Source organism: Megalops cyprinoides, chromosome 2 (genome assembly GCF_013368585.1).
Source record: "Megalops cyprinoides isolate fMegCyp1 chromosome 2, fMegCyp1.pri, whole genome shotgun sequence".
Lineage (NCBI taxonomy): Eukaryota > Metazoa > Chordata > Actinopteri > Elopiformes > Megalopidae > Megalops > Megalops cyprinoides.
In genome coordinates, this window is record NC_050584.1 from 61,887,701 (window position 1) to 61,908,807 (window position 21,107).

At 46.4% G+C, this 21,107-nt stretch overlaps 1 protein-coding gene across 1 annotated transcript in view; it reads right to left on the reverse strand.

The window, feature by feature from the left end:
* LOC118796617 (activated CDC42 kinase 1-like) overlaps positions 1 to 10,093 on the reverse strand; it is a 35,934-nt gene extending 25,841 nt beyond the window's left edge. Inside the window, exon 1 of the mRNA XM_036555647.1 lies at positions 10,057 to 10,093. The gene's annotated coding sequence lies outside the window, so the exon portion shown is untranslated. The remainder of the gene's footprint in view (positions 1 to 10,056) is intronic.
* Positions 10,094 to 21,107: the final 11,014 nt, after the last annotated feature.

Below are 21,107 nucleotides of genomic sequence, written 5' to 3' on the forward strand. Positions count from 1 at the left end.
GGCATACACAGATTCATAGACACACTCATACAAAAATAGACGCACACACACACACACACACACACACATTCACAGATTCACTCTCACAGATACACACACCCCCACACACTCTCTCTGTACAGAGCTACGAGTTATTCGGCTATGGCTGCAGCAGAATGTCTCCTACAGCGCGGCTATCTGTTCTTCTGCAGATGGTCGCCTTTTTCGGCCTCCCCTAGGAGTGCTTCTCGAGCAATCTGCTCCCCACATACCCACCCCGCGCTCCACTCCTCAGTGGAGTACACAGTGTTTGTCGCCCCCAGTCACTGGTATTAGCTGAGGCTTAGCCTCTCTCTCTCTGTGTATCCCCTTCTCTCGATGGTGTCTCCAGCGCGGGGCGAATCGGCCGGCACCCACGCCCTCTCCTCCACGCGCTGCCCTCAGCGCATCTAGCCTCTCAGTGGATAAGGAGGAGAGAGGGAAGCTGTCTGCCCCACGGCGCCCTCTGCTGGCCCTCTCTCCTCCAGCTGTATCCCCCCCTGCTGAGTCACCTCTTACCGGGGACCTTTTTCAACTGCCTTTCTTTTTCTCTTCCCTCTCTCTCTCTGTCTCTCTCCCCCCCCCCCCCCGTCTCTCTCTCACTCCCTCTCTCTCTGTCACTCTCTCTAAAATACAATTCTCTCCGTCTCTCTCTCTCTGTCTCCTCTCCCACCTCTCCCCTGCTCCTTGCAGTCTTTCCCCTTATTCACATTCTCTGCCAATCACGTCTTCCCTCTGCCTCTCTCCCCGGCTGCAGAGTCTGCACTGATGTCACACACACACACACACACACACACACACACACACACACACACACAGCTCCCGCCTTACAATGCTGACACAGAGACTATCCTAACCATCTAACCAGCACTGCTGGGTCACCGGCCGAGTGCTCCGACCGTTACACCACACGCCGTCCCCACACTGACCACACTGACCAGGCCACAAGGAGCCACCTCATTAAGCTGAGGTTGACTGGGGCCATGCCTTTTAATCACCCAGCAAGCTCCCCACCCCACACTGAGCATGCTCGGTTTCTGAATAAGAAGCTGAGAAACATTAGAGTTCCTTAGAGAACCCTACAGCAGCTGCTGGCAGGGAGGGAGGGGTGATATTATATGTCATTACATTATGTCACTGGATGTATGGGGTCGCTATCTGAATGTAGGTTTGGTTGACTGGACTAACAAGTTCTTTCACACAGAGAAAAGCCAGCACTTCGGGGAAAAAAAAAAAAAAAAAAAAACATCAGTTCATTGAAGTACCACTCTTTAAAATGTCTGCGAACATCCTTCGACTCTTTGCCTCAAAACTCTGTTTGGAGCAAGATCCCAAGTCAGATCGGGGGAGTAAAAAAGGAACCACCAACCGGGCGGGAACTCAAAGGGCTGACACCGTTTTGCCATCCTTTTAGCCACCTTGTGGTGAAACAAAGTTATGGACATTACATTTGAGGGAGCTGTACTCTCGATGAGCGAGAGAGTGCAGGGTTTCTGTGGGTGCTCAGTCAGAGCACAGGGAAGAAAAAGAAGCTTTGACAGTACCATTGCACCGTTTTGGCTTACTAACTTGCAGTTATATTCTCCAGTAAAAATCTCAGCAGAACAAAATAAGAAAGGAAACTACAACACGTTCGTAGGATTAAAGATTAAATGAATCTTGAAGGAACTCCAACACTGTACAATTTTCCCTACATTAACAATACTTCAAATGGTCTTAGTTCGAATGCCTACTCTGTTACAGTAAGCAAAAGACAACAGGGTAAATTTCGCTGGATACCAGAAATACAACGTGAACTCAATGACTCGGATATTCACATCCAGCACACCCACACAGGAAATAAGGATATCTTCACAGCTGCAAAAAGTCTTGTAAAATCACATTATGAAATGCAGTAAAACTAAACCAGCAGTAACACAGCGGGGATGCACCTTATCAACTATAATTATGGCACACCGGAGATTCGCGGTTTCCCTCTGCCTGTGTTGCAATGCTGACAGTGAACCATGCTAATCGCATGTTACTTCCTGCCGATACGACAGCCATAAAGAGAGCAGTAAAATGTGATCCCTGTTTCCGTAGCTCAAGGTTTCAGACTGCAGGGCCGGTTGTGGCATGCTGGATCGAGCGGGACACTCCTCCCTTTGTCAGCAGATGGAAGGAAAATGACCCCAAATGAACTGTGTATGTAATGAACACTATTTTTTTTATTGGCTTAATGGAGCAGGTCACAACCCTTTGTTGAAGAAGAGCTCAGCTGTAACTGACAATGTAACTGACTGTAACACACCAACAATCTTCCAAAAAATGCAGTTTCCTACCTGTGTCTCGACACTACGGGCCTTATCACTGGAGCTCAGACCCCCGTATCACTGCCACTCACTGCTGCACAGACCACTGGCCCTCACTGCTGCTCCACACTGCAGCCCTGGCTACTGTGTGGGATTCATTCATTCTGTGATCGTAAAAACATTTTAATCTGCAGTGTATGCTAAGGCCTCTTCACTGCAATGATCAATAGAAAGAGCAAACATACACAGACGTATGATCACTAGAATGGCTCTACACATTTACAATAGCCATTCTCTGTGTGTGTGTGTGTGTGTGTGTGTGTGTGTGTGTGTTCAAGTTTGCGAACAGTGGGTGGTCATGTCAGCTTTCTGCTGCGCGTCCGATATTAATTGGATTTGAGCATCTTTTCCTTTCAATAATAACCCGGGGCAGGACGCTGACTGGTCCGGCCCCGCTTCAGGTCACAGAGAGGAGCTAATCTCCTTTTCGGTTTCAAATCCTCGCCACAAACGGCGCGCAGGCTAACCCCGAGCACAGAGCCCTGCACGTGACATCGGCGCTCTGCTCTCTGCTCTGCTGAAGGGCTGCTGTCACTGCTGCCTTCATACAGACACGGGGGGAAGCAGACGGCGCGTCACTGTAAAGATTCCCCGCTGAGAAAAAGGAGATGCCTACGGATCTCCGCTGTTCCCCGGGGGAACACTGGTTACTGACAACCAAGGTTCCCTTTTCAGAAGGTACCGTTTTATTAAAAAGCAGCAAGCTATCAGACAATATTTCTGTACTGTGTAACATTACAATACTAATCATACAGTACAGCTACTTACTTTACTAAAAAGTAATCTTGTTCACTTTTTAGGGAGCTAGTGTTCCTGTTGAGTTATATAGCCCCCTAGCAGACAGCCTCTTGATAAAAAAGTGAGAGGATTATTATTTCTCCCGCTTGTTGAAGTCAGCTACCCATCACTTGACAGCCAGTGTTAGAATGAAAATTTTCTCTTTTTACATTCAGCAGGTTACAGCTTCTGAACATCTTTCTCACACATTATCTGATGGAAGTGGAACCACCGCCTTCAAGATCTTATCTGGGATGTTTTTAGGCAACAAACTTCTTGACGCTTTTGTGCTCAAAAGTTGGTGGCAGTGTAGCATAATGGTTAAGGACTCATAACCAAAAGGTTGCTGGTTCGATTCCATACTGGGACACTACTGCTGTACCTTTGGGCAAGGTGCTTAACCCACAACTGCCTGGGTAAATATCCAGCTGCATAAATGAATACTATTGTAAAAAAAAAAACTAACGTATGTAAATTACTCTGGATGAGTGTGTCTGCTAAATTCCAGTAATGTAATGTAAAAGCAAAGGCAGTTCTTATCCTGCATGTATTTCACACACTTTCGTGACTTCGGCACTGAACTTGCCGGTAGGATGCAGTCTACCAGCAAGGATGGAACACTGACACCTTTGGTGTTCCTCTTAGAACGCCTTAGAACCATTCTTGACTGCACAATATGTACTATAGTAATGATGCTACTACATAATGCTACTACTACAATGTAATTAATTTCCTCCGCTTGACATGTGGCCACACACACATCTCAACTCCGGCTGTTCCCACATCTCCGCAGGGCCCTGGTAATACAGAGTGCCTCTCGAGGGGAGAATTAGCCCCTAAGAGCTCTCACTGTATAATCCCCACACAGGTGGTTTTAGCAGGTACTTCATAAAAGGCGTGCAGCAACAGCCAAGATTAGAGGAGTCTTTCCTGTACTCTTCACATGGTAAGGGAAGTAAGGCACCACACATACACACACACACACACACACACACACACACACACACACACACACAGACACATACACACATACACATACACACACATACACACACACACACACACACACACACACACACACATACACATACACATACACATACACATACACATACACACATACACACACACACACACACACACACACACACTTGCCACTGAGGGTTTGTGCCCTGTAGCTGACTGACTTGATGATCTCATCACAATCTATAAACTTGCTTTTCTCATGCTAAATGAGTCACGGACACGAAAGTAAATCAAATAAAACACTGCGGTTGCTGGCAGCCTGTAGTTAGACCGACACACACATACACGCACACACCTCTGCATAAGGACACTGTGTTCTAGGTGCTTCAGGCTAGCCCCACTTTCACCCACATGGATATGCGCCTTCACCCAGGACCAAGCCCTAATGATCTCAGAATGACCTAACGTCACTTCACCCAGGCCCACTGTACCAATGGCTGGCACACAGATCATCTCTACTACTGTGTCTATGTATGTGTGTGTGTGTGTACACACATATGTGTGTTTGTGTGTGCGTGTGTGCATGTATATGTGCATATGTGTGCGTGTACATCTGTTCATACACTGTTCTGTAATTTACTTGCCAGGTTCAGTACAGCAGAGAGGTTCCTTCCTGCACTAGTGAGACACAGTGTCTCCTGACAGAGCCTACACTGCAGTCCCTGCATATAATGCTCTGATTCAGGCCATCTGACTCCTGATGAATTATTCAGGCATTCCAGAGACATGTAGGCGTGAGCTATAGAGGATTTGGGGGTACTGCTGTGGGAATACAGGTTTACAGGGACACGCACACACACACACACACACACGTGCACACACACACACACAAGCACACACACCCATAAATGCGCGTCTGCACTCAGCCACTCACACACACACAGAGCAATCTACACATACACGTACCTTAAGACATACAAGTGCAAACAGACTAAGGAAAAACATTTTTCTTTCCAAATTTCTTCCAAAAAAAACCATTTCATTTCTAAGAGCGTATGTGATGCTGGCCTTTGGGCCACAGCATTAAACTACGACACCAGAAGCGCTCGCTCCCCAGAGACAGATGGCAGGAATGAGGAGAGAACAGACAGTATGCCTTCACCCCATGGGGTCCACTTCTTTCTCTTTCCTTACTAGCGGATGCTTCAGTGGTTCATTCAGCTGCACACCAGCTCACACCTGTCCGGCTTCCTGGCCCTGCTGGGGCCCCTCATGGTGAAACACTCTACACCTCCCGCTAGCAGGACAGCACGGTTACAGGGCTTTGCCAGCTCCCCAGGGGAGGGCAGCTTTTGGCAAAAGCACGGTGTCCTCTCTGCACCCACACTGAACAGGAGTCCCACAGCAGAGCCTACCGCTACTGGTGAAGCAAACGAACCAAAAGACACACTCTTACATTACATTACAAAACTGTCATTTAGATAATACTTTACTGATCCGAAAAGCAGCTGCATTTAGCGGTTGCTCTTATCTAGAGTGATGTACAAAAGGTACAATTTTTACACCCTACCCATTTGTACGACTGGATATTTACTGAGGCAATTCTGAGCTAAGAACAATTCTGGGTACAGCAGCAGTCCCTCAGAAGGGAATCGAACCAGCAACCTTTCAGATAATGAACCCTGCTCTTTACCACAATGTTACACTGCCGAACCCATCAAACTGTTCAATAAAATTCTGCAAAAACATCACATGCTGTGACCAACACACTTTGAGCATCATACCTGAGAATGACGCTAAAGACTCTCAGTGTTGGACAAGGCCTCTCTGACAAACAGAGTAGAGCCCAGGACCCTGGTAAAACCAAAAGTTCAGACCACCAGGGGTATAACCAATCAGCAACACCATTCTCTAGTTGTTGAGATTCAATTCTGGCAACATACAGTTATGGGGATCTGTTGTTAAAGATTCAGACACTAGGCACTGAATTTAAACAGTGACTATGTACTAAAATGTAGATTATTTGAAACAATAAGTACATAAAAAGCTCTCTCTGAAGCAGCCTTTAGGACACAGGAATTTAAGATATATTTTGGACAGAATTTTCCCAACACCCCCAGCCTTTTGTCAGCACTGAAGGAAAACAAGTCATTAAAAAAACACATGGCTCATCTCATAGATCTCATCTTTCTAGGGCAGTAAAAACTGTGTCAATAATTGTCTGACCAGCATGCTAAAAATAGCACCAGTATTCTTCTTCACCACGGTGAAACCACTGAACCGAGCAGGAAAACAAAACCCCAGTGACCCTAACACACCCCCACCTCTGCACACACACGCGCACACACACACACACACACACACACACACACACACACACACAATGTGTGTGCACACACACGCACGCACACACGCACACACACACGCACACACACACGCACGCACGCACACACACACGCACACACACACACGCACACACACACACACACACACACAATGCGTGCACACACACACGCACGCACGCACACACGCACACACACACACACACACACACACACAATGTGCACACATGCACACACATTGTGCACACGCATACTCACACACACGCATGCACGTGCGCGCACACACACACACACACACCAAAAGCAATGGAAGCTTCACCCCTATCCTGCCCACACTCTTCAAACAGTCCTGGGTGACTTCACTTTTAAATTACCCAGAAGCCTCCATCAGCCACCCTCTCTCTCTCCTCCGCACTTAGGTCACCGCAATAAAACAACAGTCTCCCTCCTACAGGAACGCAGCTCCACTATGACATCACTGTCACGCTCCACCATTCACACACAACCACGCTCTTCCAACACGCAAGACGGATTTGCACACCGTTTTTAGTTGGGATTTTAAATGCATCAAATAATAATCAATCAATAATCAGTTATCAAATAAAAAAATATTTGAACTGGTTTCAGTAGAGTGGCAATGGATCTGTGCTTGTAACCACAAGGTTGCAAATTCAGTTCTCATTCAGGGCCACCACTGTTGTACCCTTAAGCACACCAAGTTACATTACATTACATTACATTACTGGCATTTAGCAGGTACTCTTATCCAGAACGACTTACATAGGTTACTTTTTTTTTTTTTTTACATGTTATCCATTTACGTACCTGGATATTTACTGAGGCAATTGTGGGTTAAGGGTACAGCAGCAGTGCCCTGATGGGGAATCGAACCTGCAACCTTGTGGTTACAAGCTGTGCTCCCACTATGCAACACCGCTGTCAATGCCCCCCCCCCCCGGCGATTTTTGGGCGAGGGCAGGAACGGGGGGTGCGGGCGGGGGAAAAAAAGAGAACGGCAGAACAAAAGAAGAGAAGGACAGAGATAAGAGTGAGAGATGACACACCGCACTCCGCCCCGAGGACACCGTGTGCTGCCGGGGCCGGGCTGTCACAACAGCAAAATTCTGAAACGCGGTATTGTGTAATACCTGCTTAGCCCCTGATACCTGATGCCCGATGATGCTCCCATCCCCCCCCAAACCCCTCCCCCTTATGAACATGGCTAATGGAAAATTCCATTAAGCTGCTAATAATTACACCTTTGCAGGAGGTGTAATTATTTAAGATACGCACTGCCTCAAGGATCACATTCAAGCATTTTTAAAAAAGAAACAGGAAAGTGTGTCTCAGTTTTCCCTAGCGTTTCAAAATCTGCTTTGGCGAAATTAAGCTGAGCTTGTATCTGGATCAATAGAATCACTAGGCTGGCGCATGACGATTGCTCGGTCTGGCCCGGTCTGGACACAGCCAATCATAACTCTGAATCAAGTAGCCATCATTGACATTTCTTTCAGTTTGTTGGTCTTGCTCAGGTAGCAGTGAAACCATGTTTATCTACATGAAATCACAGAATTTACTGTACAATTCAATTTAAACAGCCACAGCTGCTGTTGTGAGCTCATGTACAGCTACATTACAACACATTACATTTATTCATTTAACAGATGCTTTATCCAACCAGTGCATGAAACCAGAGTAATTTTTTTAATGAAAAACAAAGTTTTTGACATAAGAAATTGCTTTAGGTTGTAGTGTGTCAGGTGTTCAGGCGAGCTCAGAAGCTGTGTCTTTAGATTTTTCTTAAAGAGAGTGAGGGACTCAGCAGAACAGATGAAGTTCATTCCGCCATCGGGGGACAGTGGCGAAGGTTCTGGAAAGTGCCTCAAGTATTGACGGCTCTACCAGTAACAGAACAGAAAGAGATAATATACCTGTTCAAATATTTAAAGCTCCCAAGTCAACACACATTTGTTTACAGAGTGTTGGTCTTGTTTCTCTGTTTCTGAGAAGCTTCTCTGCAGAAAAAAAATCCCAGAATTCACTGGTGAAAGCCCATTACAGCCCATATAAATTCTGTGATCATGTATTCATGTCTGTACTGTTCAGCTGCGAGTAGTCATGAGTGTGAAGGTGGAAGTACATTCGGTGGGTGATGATGCATCCCCGTATAAATGTGAGAAACACGATACCCATGCACTGACAGAAAGCTCTCCAGTGAATACAGAAGCATGCTTTGTTTTCTCGACACCTGCGTGACTTAATGGATTTTCGCCTCCTAACCCCCCCCTCCGCGCAGTGAATCCGGTTACAGTGTAACCCCTGAGAAGGGGCACCCCAGGACTGCTGGCATGTGCCCTTCAGGGGGGAACAGCGTCGGGAGGCAGGGGTCAGAGGACAAACGCTGCATACCCCCCCCCCCCCCCCCCAGCCTCGCGGTAAGCTGGCAGTCACAGCTCGAAGACCTCCAGGCATTTGGGACAACACTCCGGGGGCAGTGCGTGGTGCTATTTCGGGAGCCTCTACCCACACAGAGGTAAAAATAGGTCCCATTCTCCCAGCTCGAACACCCACCCCCTCCGCCTCCTCCTCCTCCTCTCGCCTTCTGTCTCTTCCCGTACTGGCTTCCTCCCATCTGTCCTCCCCTTCCTCAGATCCCTTCTTCTCCAGTTAAAAAAAAAAGCCAAGCCTATATGTTGCTGAATTAACCCTTTCGGGTCATCGTTCGCACGTTATTGCTCCTACAGTGCCGGCAGTGGGCTCACTTCCGACAGGAACGCTGACTGGCAAGCCGCTCGGCCGGCCTCCAGGAGGATGAATGGGGCTGCTCAGATGTGGCGGGGGCGGATGCGATCGGTTTATTATTTTAGTGCGGTGATAAAACTGAACAGCGGTATGTGCCATTTCACGGCTGTGAATCACGGCCATATCACAGCTGGCTTTCGGAATAACGTCACATGGATCGGGAGCAGGCCTGTGACCCTGAATATAACCTCACTGAGAGGAAAGCCATACTGGATGAGCTCTCACACACACACACAGGCGCACACACACACACACAGGCGCACACAGGCACACACAGGCGTACACACACACAGACTGTGAGAATACGATCCGGGGAGTTGCATAAATTCTCTCCAACACACAGACAAATGAAACATGTAATCGATTTCATTTGTCCATCTGGAAATGCACTGAATAGCTGCACAGCTATTGCAGCTGCAGCCCACAGAAGGGGCCCTTTCTGACCCTAAGCTGTACACATCAGCAATGGCCGCCACCGATTCCCTGAAAGCAACACCACCACCTAGCACTTATACAGAGACAAACCCACAGGCTTCTTACACATAGAGAGAACTGACAGGCCTCAATCACCGACCATCTGTCAGGAACACCCGCAGCAGGACAGAGGTGGGCCCAATGCAGAATCCCAAGGCTAGGAGCACCGTGTTTGACATCCTGGGCGTGGCTGACCTGGGGACCAGTCGCACCTACCACAGGTGCATGAGACCAGGTAACCGCGAGAGCTTGGAACCTGTGGGAGGGCTGTGGGAGAGGGCGTTGCGCCGGACAAACACACTGGCTCAGAGCACCGCTGGTCTCACCTGGCACTGAGTTCAGTTGGTCTCTCTCTCCTCCTCCTCGGGTTCTGTGTTCTCCCTCTGTGGGGCTGGGGGGGGGGGGGGGGTGCATGTGCTGGTCACCCCGAGATGGGCGGACAGCAGTGTCCCCAGTCCATGTCAAGGTTTCCGTGGAGACCGCGCGGACACCGTGTTACTCCGCTCCCACCAACAGCCAGCAAATTCTGCCAACAGAAAGAAGGCACGGTCACAACCGGAGTCGAACACGGCCATGTCTGTCAGATGGGCAGGGAGCTGCCTGCTGCTTCTCAGAGGGCCTCTGGAGGGAAAGTGAACAACCACTCTGGTGTGTGTTCCATGCTCCCTGGCGTCTTGAGTGAGGTCATTTTCTTGGAGAAAAGTGACTGGCTCACTGTCTCTCTCCCTCTCTCTCTCTCACATTCATTCATTCGTTCCCGCTCACTCTCACTCTCACATTCCTTCTCTGCCTCACTCTCCCAACCTCCCCTTCTTTTTCATTCATTCCCGCTCACACACTCTCAGTCAATCACTTTCACTCTCTCCCTTTCCTTTTCCCTCCTCTCCCTCTCCCACACAAGACTGGGTGTGTGCTTATAACATGCTTCATTATCAGGGTAAAGTGTCAGCATGGATATAAAGAGATTACACAATAATGCATGACTGTATTCAAATGACACTGTTTACCTTTACAACACTTACGCCGCTCTTAAGACCCACAAAGCTAGGCTTACGCAGCACGATTTGTGTAGAAATAAGAACAAAGATCATTTCCTGTGTAAAGCTGGAGCTTTATTTTATATTAACTTAAAGTCTGTTTTTTTAGCACAGTCACAACCGGACAATAAACAGGGTGCTGTGTGATGCAGAGGAAGGCAAGCCTGTCATCGTGAAATGACATTTTGAGTGGTTTTTTACATTTAATTTGCATGTAATAGTTTTCCCTACATGTGCTTTGTTTAAGGTTGAATAAAGGGCTTTAAAGTCTCCCTCCCCTCTGCCCTTTCTCCCTCTCGGCCGCTTGTAGGCGTCAGGCACAGACGTTCTTTCACTTCATTCACAAGGGTCTCTTCTTCCCCTCACGGTCGTTACGAAAACGTGGGGCGCTCGCAGTGACGGGCGGAGGCGTCATTTCCGCTCCCAGAAAAGAGGCCCTCTTTATCGGCCAGGCCGCAGATGAAAGGAGCGGAAATCCCGGCTTTCGAGTCCCCCGTCCCCCGCCTTCCTCCCGGAGGTGGCCTGCGTCACCGCGGAGGCCCCGTCCTCTCTGTGAGTGCGCCCACAAGCTCATGGACATGGCCGGCAGCTCTACCTTCAGTTCCGAAAAGCCACCCCCCCCCCCCCCCGGCAGCTCTTACCGAAAGCCTAGTCAGCTCCAAAAGGCCCTGTCAGCTCTGTACAAGATTCTTTAGACAGCACTTCCAGTCAGCTCTGAAACTCCATGGCAGCTTTGACTGTCAGCTCCGAAACACCATAGCCATTTGCAGCTCGGCATGGTCCTGAGAGGCTAAGGTTCGCGAGAGACAGCGTCACCACCAAATGGACACGTGTTTTTGTCCAGAAGATTCCATCTCCTCCCGTGGGGTTTGCGGCAGGAAGTGTGCAGATCTCCCACACCCTCATCTGAAGAGCATCACATCCACAGCCAATAGAAGGCTTTCGGCTAGTTCATCTATGTATGACCTCAGTCTCACAAGGCATGCCTTCAACCTCTAGCAGCCTCATTCATTTTGCCTGGTCTCAGATAGGGCACTCCGATTAAGAGACTGGGGGCAATTAAATGGAGCCTCAAGGTCGCATGGAGATTGCCGCTGAGGCTCTGGACTGCACGGTAACCCCGGTAACCGTGGAGTGGTGCCATGGGACGCAGCGGTCGATCAGGGGCTGAGATACACCTCGGAGTCTGGCAGGGGAATCGGCCTGATTCAGTCGCCCAGCACGCCCACCTGTGACAACAGAGTCACACCAAAGCCGCGACATCTGGTTTGGCGTTCTATTTCTCCCCTCAACGCAGATACAGACACATTCTCACACACACACACACACACACACACACACACACACACACACACACACACAGACACACCTTCTCCTAGCACCAACACAAACCCAACGCCATTGCATAGGGCTTGCATAAGGTGGGGTCAGAGGGCGTGGTTAAAGTGGGTGGGGTTATAGACAATAGACTCCTCCCACAGCTGAGCTAAAGGGCTGTACATCCACATGTCTGCCACAGGGTTGGGTCAACACAACAGATGTACATAGCCAGTAATGTCAGACACTGTTGGAGTGACACAGAGTGCCCAGGCTGGGCTCGGCAGGAGACATCGCTCCCAGTCTGGGTGAACGGCAACCTCTGCTGACCCCCTATCCAATGAAAGACAAGCAATACAGTGAAGGTGACACTGCGTTAAGGCTGGACGAAGTACACAGATTCACTGTGGAGCAGGGTGTGAGTGAGTGCTTTCGGGCAGGACAAATGTTAACTTGCCTTCATTAGTGCCAGAAGTATAAAAACAAGGTCATTACAGTATACCCTTTTCTGCAAATACCTGCTGAAAAGCACTGCACACTTTAAATTACATTACATAAAACAGTCATTTAGCACACACTCTTTATCCATTTGTATAGCTCCATCCATTTATACTGGATATTTACTGAGGCAATTGCAGGTTAAGTACCTTTCCCAAGGGTACTGCGGCACTGCCCCAGTGGGGAATCAAACTAGCAACCTTTCGGTCACATGCCCTGCTCCTTACCACTATGCTTATGCTTACCACTAGCACAGTGCTGCCCTTTCACACAAAGAACAAAAGTGCCCTCCCCCCCCTTCCTGCTAAATGAGAGCGCGGCAAACAGCACTGATATGACCTTGTTTCTCTTTTTAGTAATTCTATTTTTTCACTGAAAACCTATGAACATTCAGAAACTTGGTCACTGCCCAAAATGGCGCAGAGAGGTGTAGGGTTAGAGGGGTGGGGGTGGGGGGGTGGGGGGGTATGGGCTGCGGAGAAAGCGAAAGCAGGCAGAGAATACAGGAGCATCCTGAGCTAATGATCTATTTCCATTTCGTGAAAGGGGGGGGGGGTGCTTTTTCTCTCTGGCTGCGCAGGGCGCTGCAGAACTGCCTTCTGAGGATAAAACTGGGGCGATGTTGCAGGCCAGCATCAGCAAAGGAGTCAGCGATCATCTGTGCTGTGCTGCCCGTCTGTGCCCCAGAAAAACCGTACAGCGCGCTTCCATCACATAACATTGCGTTCATTTAGCAGACGCTCTTATCCAGAGTGACTTCCGGCACAGGAGGACAGCAGCGTATCCAGCCAAGTCGAATGAGCAATAGCGTCAGACCAGGCAAAACAACACTCACAGACCAGTGAGTGTGGGCACAACACCATTCAAGCACAGTCACCAGTTAACATGTGCTAACCTGAAACCAGACATCCCAGAAAACTAAGGGAAGTCAAGTACACTACCATCTCTCTCTATAGCCTATAGTCACGACACTATATGCATAATGTTGTGATACAGGTAAAATAAGCAGCCAGTAATACAGGCAGCGGGTGCTAGGAGGTTGGGATTGAAGCTTGCGTCAGAAACCTGCCGAGAAGGCACGGATCAGCACGCGCTGGCTGATCGCATCAGCACAGGCGAACACGACTCAGCGGCTGAAGAGCGTTGGCATTTACCCACGCCGACGCGCTGGCGCAGCTGTTAAGAGTGCGCGATGCCAGCCGTAACCCGCATACCTCGCTTTCCGGAGCGGATCGATGCCACACCGTTACGCAACAGCCGAGCAGCCTGCCTGAGCAGCGGGAGGCTGGAGGCTGGCCTAAAAATGATCTAACACCCTCCACACCCCCGCCCCGGGGGCACCGTGCTCAGAACCTGCCTGTTCCTGGCAGCAGAGGCTCGGGAAGCAACTGAGCCGGGTCGGGTCGGGTCGGGTGGGGCTGGGCGGGGCCTGGCAATGACCTGCAATATTTTCTCATTAATTACATCCAGAGCGACTTACATCAATTACAGATTTTTACTACGTTATCCATTTATACAACTGGATATTTACTAAGGCAATTCTGGGTTAGGTACCTTAGGGTACACAGGGCAAACCTGTATAAACAGTAGAGCCAGAATCTGAGAGATAGGACACACATGGTGTCCCCATGGTTACCAATCTGCATAGTTTCTATAACCCCCCCTCCCCCCCACCTCTGGGGACCACTGGGACCGCTGCATCCATGGTAACCTCAAAACTGTTTTGGTGGGGGTGGGAGAGGTGGGATACCTGAACAATCAGAGGTAGGTCTCAGAGGCAGATGCTGGACAAAAAAAAATTCAACCATACAATGATTCACGCGCATAACCACACAGCACTTGGAGCAGAGTCACTACACTACACCAGGCATGGCACCTTTTAGTGCTGTCCGACATTAGGCCAATCACTTGCCTAAACCTAATGTGCATATTTCCCCAAATGAAGGCAGTTCTCCTAGGTGTTTTCACTGGCTGCATTATTTATTAACCAGTTTTACCTATAATACTTTAGTTCATGTTATTATGACTAGTTCAGTTCCTTCTGAGGTGATGAAATGGAGAAGGTACTGTGGAAAAAATCGAAAGGTAAACAGAAAACTGCTCAAGATAATACAATTAACAACCCAAGTCAATATAATAGAATGGTGTGAACAGAATGTGAACAAAAGCAGGATTATATCGTGGGATGACTAAGAATGACTTTAGAGCTTTTAATGAAAACGCAAACATCGGTGGAATTGCGCAATACAAAGTGCGCGGCAGTCACCGTTTTCCCTCCCTCTTCATCTCCAGGTCCTGAGTCACTCAGGTGTGTAAAGCTTCCTCTTCTTCCTGGCACTGGGTTAAGAGGTGTGTTAAGAGGGGATGTGTGACCACAGCGCAACGGAGCGCGTCCTCCACAACGGAGTCCGATCCACTTCACGCGGTTCCCTCCGGCTTCGTACGCGGTGTGTTATTTACGCCGTGATTTACTCGCCGTAGCCTAATAAAAACCCGGTTAAACGGCGCTTTAAAGTGGTGTGGCAGCCTAGCGTTAGAGGTTTCCAGAGGTTCTTTTCCAGGACCGCTAGTAGCGTAGCAACTGTTGCCCGCGATCGACGTTACTGGATCATTTTTTATAATTGCACGGTGGCCAAAAACAATCAAAACGATAAGTTAACAACATCATATAAATAACTGCATATCTGCAGCAAATCAACGAAAATCAAAATGAGGGTTCTTTTTACATTTTAGGCCATACAGTGTTTCCACGAACTGGGCAAACCTGATGAGAACAATCTACCAGCGTGTAATAGAGCCCAATCAGTATCCCTTACGAACAGGACCATCTACTTTTTATTCAATAACCCTTACATTACTACTCAAATTTATCCATATCACCATCCATACCATGATCAAATAGCAGACAGAGGAGACAGATAACACCTCCAATCTCTCTGTGCTTTGACTTCCTGTGTTTTCGGTTCTAATCTTCCGACAGATGCCTTTGCTCGTATTGCCTGTATGTAGCTTTTACAAAGGACGTCGGCTTCAAACCCAAAGGGCCTACAGGATCAAAGCTTATCCTGATACATGCGCTGTTAAGAAGCTTGGCCTACAACAGCCTTTACATCTTTCAACACAGACAGCCAAGCGATGGAAGCATTGCAAGGATATAGTCTTTGAACAGTCTTTGGTACGGCCCGGTTGGGAACTGAACCTGCAACCTTTCAATTTCACAGAGAACTTTCCACCAATCAACATAAGTACATTGCTTGCGGTCAACACGACATTCGAGTTCTAGCTAGATAAACATCCTGAGCAATTACCAGATCGATGTTCCATCTCTTGCTACAAATTCTGTGTCATCATTATCAGGATTTCTCTCTTACACACGCACGCATACACGGACACTGAAAAAATATAACAATTCATTGCAAATATGCACATCTGCGTTTGGCATAAAACTAACTATTCGCGCAAAGGACATCAACGACTGCTTTAGTAGGCTACTGAATGTGTAAGAAATCGTCCCTGTATAAATAAGATCGTAGATTATAAAGCCTCGTTAACTATAGTAATCTTGTACTTTGGGAAAAGAAGTATATTAATATCTCGTCATTCATCGCACTGATTCGTTATCCGACGCGCAGGTGTGTAACGAGGTCGCTAGATAGCAATCCGTAATGCAAGAAGGGTACATAAGAGTCATCTAGGAGTGTAATTGCGCTCTCAGATACAATCGAGCAAGCAGCAAGCTACAGGACTGCGCAGAGTAACGATGTAACCTCAAAGCAATCCAAATTTGTATACCAGTATGTAAACAGTAACTAACTAGCTAGCCAGCTACCTTACCACAATGCATTCAAGTACCTAGCAAGCTATATTTAGAGCTTGGTTCTACAAAACTCTTGTTTGTGGCAACGTTATAACCTTAATGCAGTAGTACCTCGAGAGACGGTTTTTTTAAATAACAATAAGGCTTCTGAGAGCTAGCTATTAAGCTAATGACAATAATATACATTTCAGGTTTACACTCAGCTAGCTACCTCTAGCTACCTGTCAATTGCTGCTCGTTGTCTTAGGCAGCGTTTGCCTGCCTTCCTCTTCGCCAGGTTACGGTCTTCGCTTTCGTTGCAGCTTTTCCCCGTCCGGACGCTGTTCCAGTCTTTCTCTTAATTAGAAATCAATCTAAATTCGTAACGTTGGCTACTTCACGCCAGGACCGCTTGTTGATTGCGCTGTCTCCTTATGATTAGCGTCACTGCACCCAACTCCTCGCTTCTTTTCGCACATGCTCCCATTCAATCTACCCACTCTTAAAGGCGCACGGAAATATACCTCCGCTGATGCCATTTATTTAGGGCAGTCAAACCTCCCCCTAGCACCAGCAACCAGGTTACAGCCTCGAATGAAATAACGTTAACTGTCCTTAATTTCGTGCCTATAACGTACTGAATACGTACGTACCCAGCATTTCTACACAGTACAAACATTACATATCTAGCTTATTGTATTTCAGCATCGCCGTTGTCTTTCACACGCTTATGTTTTTTTTTTCTAATATTATTGCACTTTTATTGCCTACCAGTTACTGACCAATACATTTTGAGTCATATCTAAAGTAGCTTAAGAAAAATCAACATATAGTCAAGGGCGAAATTTAATGCACATTTTTACTCAGTAAGTGGATACGTCTTCGCATTGCCATTGCTTTAATTTACTGGCTAATTATCTATTAGCCGTGTCATTTTTGTCTGAATCAGTCATGTTATTGAAGAATGTACTGTTTATTCCTGATGTGTGCTCGTGAAAATAGTGGGCGCGATCCCACAAGAAAATTGCCGTCAGCTGCAACTTTCTCCTGATGAATTGTCGCCACCATGTGGCGCTACACGTGAAGTACACCCGGATTTGATATCAAAAATTCATCCGCGGGTCAACGATATCGCATCGTTTGAAAAAAATATTCCCTTACAAATTTACATGCTTATCACCCCCACTCCACCGCCATGAATACGAGATAGCAGACGAATCACGGCAAAGTGCCATGCTAGAGACGACAATAGTACCTGATGTATTGTATAAACCCTTTTGAAGCTCTGTTTCTTGTGTTGGTCAAACGTCGTATGCTGATGGCGCTACACTTCCACCTCTAGCTGGAATTTAGGACGCGTCAGAGGCAGTGATCACGTAATGGCTCACATTTCGGACAGGGAGCGTTTAAAAGCAGAATTCTACACTGGCCAGATGCTACAAGTTCAGATATGTACAGGTAAGTAATTTCAAACAGCACTTCCAGTATGTAACACATATTTGTACATATCTGAACTTGAGTTTAGTTCCCGTTGTACCCTTTTGCCTTTTTTAAACCCCAAATTGCTTCCCAAAAATCCTATTACAGAAATTTCCCAGGAAAAGGGTGTCTGGCAATCACTTAACATAAATGACACAAGCAAGCAGATAATAGCTCAGAAAAGGGTTTATTGCAGAACAGAAAGATGTTTTACAGTCCCAAACACCAACACAAAAAACAAGCAAAAGCACTCTTTTACCCACTTTAGTCAAGACCATCTTGCTGGATCCTGATGTTCAACATAAACAAGTCAAAATCTTAAAGCATTTCACAAGCAGAACACAGACCTTTGGACAGTTTAGAGTAACCTTTTTGGAATGCAAAAAAAAAAAAACAAGCTTTTGAGTCGCTAAATGGATAAACCGATACCACTAGCATACACTTATTTCAGTTTGCTACTTACAATGAGATTTCTAAATCTAAGCCTCCTCTGACGAAGGGACTACAGCAAAATCAAGACCAATGATACACAATTGGTAAAGTACTCAGGAATTATGACCATATGCCTGCACGCTCAATGAAACAAAATTTGGATATAATGTTAACGCAGACTCCTTACCATTCAGCTCAACTGCAACGCCGCACCAATTTATCCAGTTGAATAACGTTACAGAGTTAATTTCAGGCATCCATACGGCATGCAAATAGGAAATGCAAATATGTTTTGGACAACCCATTCAAAATTTCCAAGTAAGAGATGGAAGGGTCAGTATTTAATTTCATCTGCCCATTTTCTGATCAATTTATCACGATACAGTGGGATTTCCTGGAAGGAAGCAGTTTTTCTACAATTTTTTCATCCATCTTCCGTTGAATTTCATGACAAAAATATGACACAATCAACATAATCACATGGATCAGTCATCAGACAGTATTCAGGTCAGAGCCCATCTACAAATATGTATTACCCAATTCCAATTATGTTGGTTTCATCTTAGTAGCAAGAACCCTTTGTTTATTTGTGTTAATTTAACAACACAATGACATTGTGTTTTGACCTTAACCATTAACACGACGGATTTTGGTTGATTTCCTCAACAATTTGATTCAAGTAACTACAGAAGTGAAGAGCATGAAAAGAAAACAAAAACATGAACTTTGTTTCATGAACAAATTCTAAACCAGCAAGAGGATTCAAGAGTAACACAAGGCACAGGTTACGTGCACACAGGGAAAGAAAGAAAACTAAACTTAGCCATGGAATCACACATTAGAAGAGAAACAGAAACCCTCTGTTTAGCTTTAGGTGAAATTTTGGTGGAAATCTGTAGTATCTATCCAAAACAAAACATCCTTGTTCTGAAATGCAAGAAATCAAAATGATCTGATGTTACGTTTATAGGATAGCTTTCTGCTGTCCGTCACAAACTTCCAATGGGGCAAAGCCTTCTGGGATATTTCCCCCAGGAACCAACATCAGCCATCAGGGTTATCATGATTAAGCATAACAGACCTCAAGCGTTCAGAAAGTTCATAAAATGCAAACAATAAATATACAAAAACTATGGGAAACACTGTTCCCGATAATTACATACACCCTACAAGTGAAATATGAGAGACACTGCTCTCGATATATACACACACTGGTAGGCAAAAACTACCATCAAACTTCTCACATTATGGAAGACACTGCTCCCGATAATGTTTTAGGATAAGAAATATAAATGTACCAAAAACGCTTGCTCCAGAAACGGCCTTGCGACCTTTTCACAACCATTTTACTGAGTTATTTCCCAGTTTTTTCTGCTTCTTTTTTTGGGTTACCAATCGTATTTGTTTCGTTTTCCTCAGAGAAAAGAAAAAAAACAGCAACTTCATTAACTGCGGACTTAAGAAAAATAAAAAAACCTCCAACCAAACGCCAAATGCTGGGTAAACTCCAGTATCTGCCGGGGAACGTAGCGGTTTCTAGTAACAGTTGTTGGTAACAAGTATTTCCATAGCAGATGCTGCTTTAAAAGCCGACAGTATAACCGTCACAATTATGGAAGGCACTGCTTCCGATAATCTCATAAAAAGTTTTAAAAAGTTTACAAAACACTATTTATAGTGAACCCTGTCACTGATAAATAAATAACGAATAAATAACCACCTTCCGTCTCTCGAATGGCGAGCTGCTTCTTTGCTCCGTCTTTAGCAGAGAGCAGAGCTTCCGTGTATGGGGTTAGTGCCTATAAACGCTATAGCGTGCAGATGCACGCAGTAAGAGCCATCAGGTGAAGAAGTTTTAGACCGATTACACATGGCATCACTGCCTGTGTAGACTACACATGGACTACCACCATACTAACCAGACTACAAAGATTGGGGGGGGGGGGGTGTTGAGGCAAGTCTGTCCACTTAATTGAAACTTAAGATCACAGCTAAGTAACAGGACATTGCTCAGGGAAATGTCAGTCAGCGCACGACAAAAAAAGACGGCGAGGAAAGAACAGAACCAAAATGAGCAGGGTCTCCGCGCTCTGGGCCTTCCCAACTAACCTATGGTACCGTTTTTACGAACACACGCGCCTCTGTGATTTCCGCCAAAGGCTACTTTCATGGCGTCATTTCGGTGCCCTGCGTTCTAGGGGGGGAAAAAAGGTAGAAGTCTTCCCTGACTGCACCTGAAACGTCAGAAGATTAACGTAGTTAACAATCACATGGCATAACATCATCTTTAGCAGCCTCAGTAATCCTGTAATCGTTGAAAGAATCCTCCGTTGAACATAAACGGTGTCTGACTGGACTGGATTTGACACTAACCTAATCCACAAAAATGATGGACTGGCTGCTGTATGAGGCACAGAACACTAACAGTAATAATAATGTTGATAATAATGGCGTACAGTGTTAAAACCCAGTAACGTTTTGTTTATGATATATCCATGCACAAGCAGTATGACAGTATTGTCTGTTTTAACTAGAACACAAGCTGACACCAGAAGCTTCGGTATGCAAGTTCACTGAAAAGGGTGCCCTCTTCGAGCTGAACGCTGCCTAGTGTTATTTTCAGCTACTTGACAAGAAATCATTGTGCATGCAAGTGTACTTTCTACTTGAGTATGTGTTTGTTAATGTACATGAAATATGCATTTGTAGACTACATGTACCGTTATATTTTAAAACAAGCAACAAGGCATTTCAAATCTAAATCAGCCACATTAAATTTGTACTGTGGTTAAAATGTCTGACCTCTCTGTAATGGCAA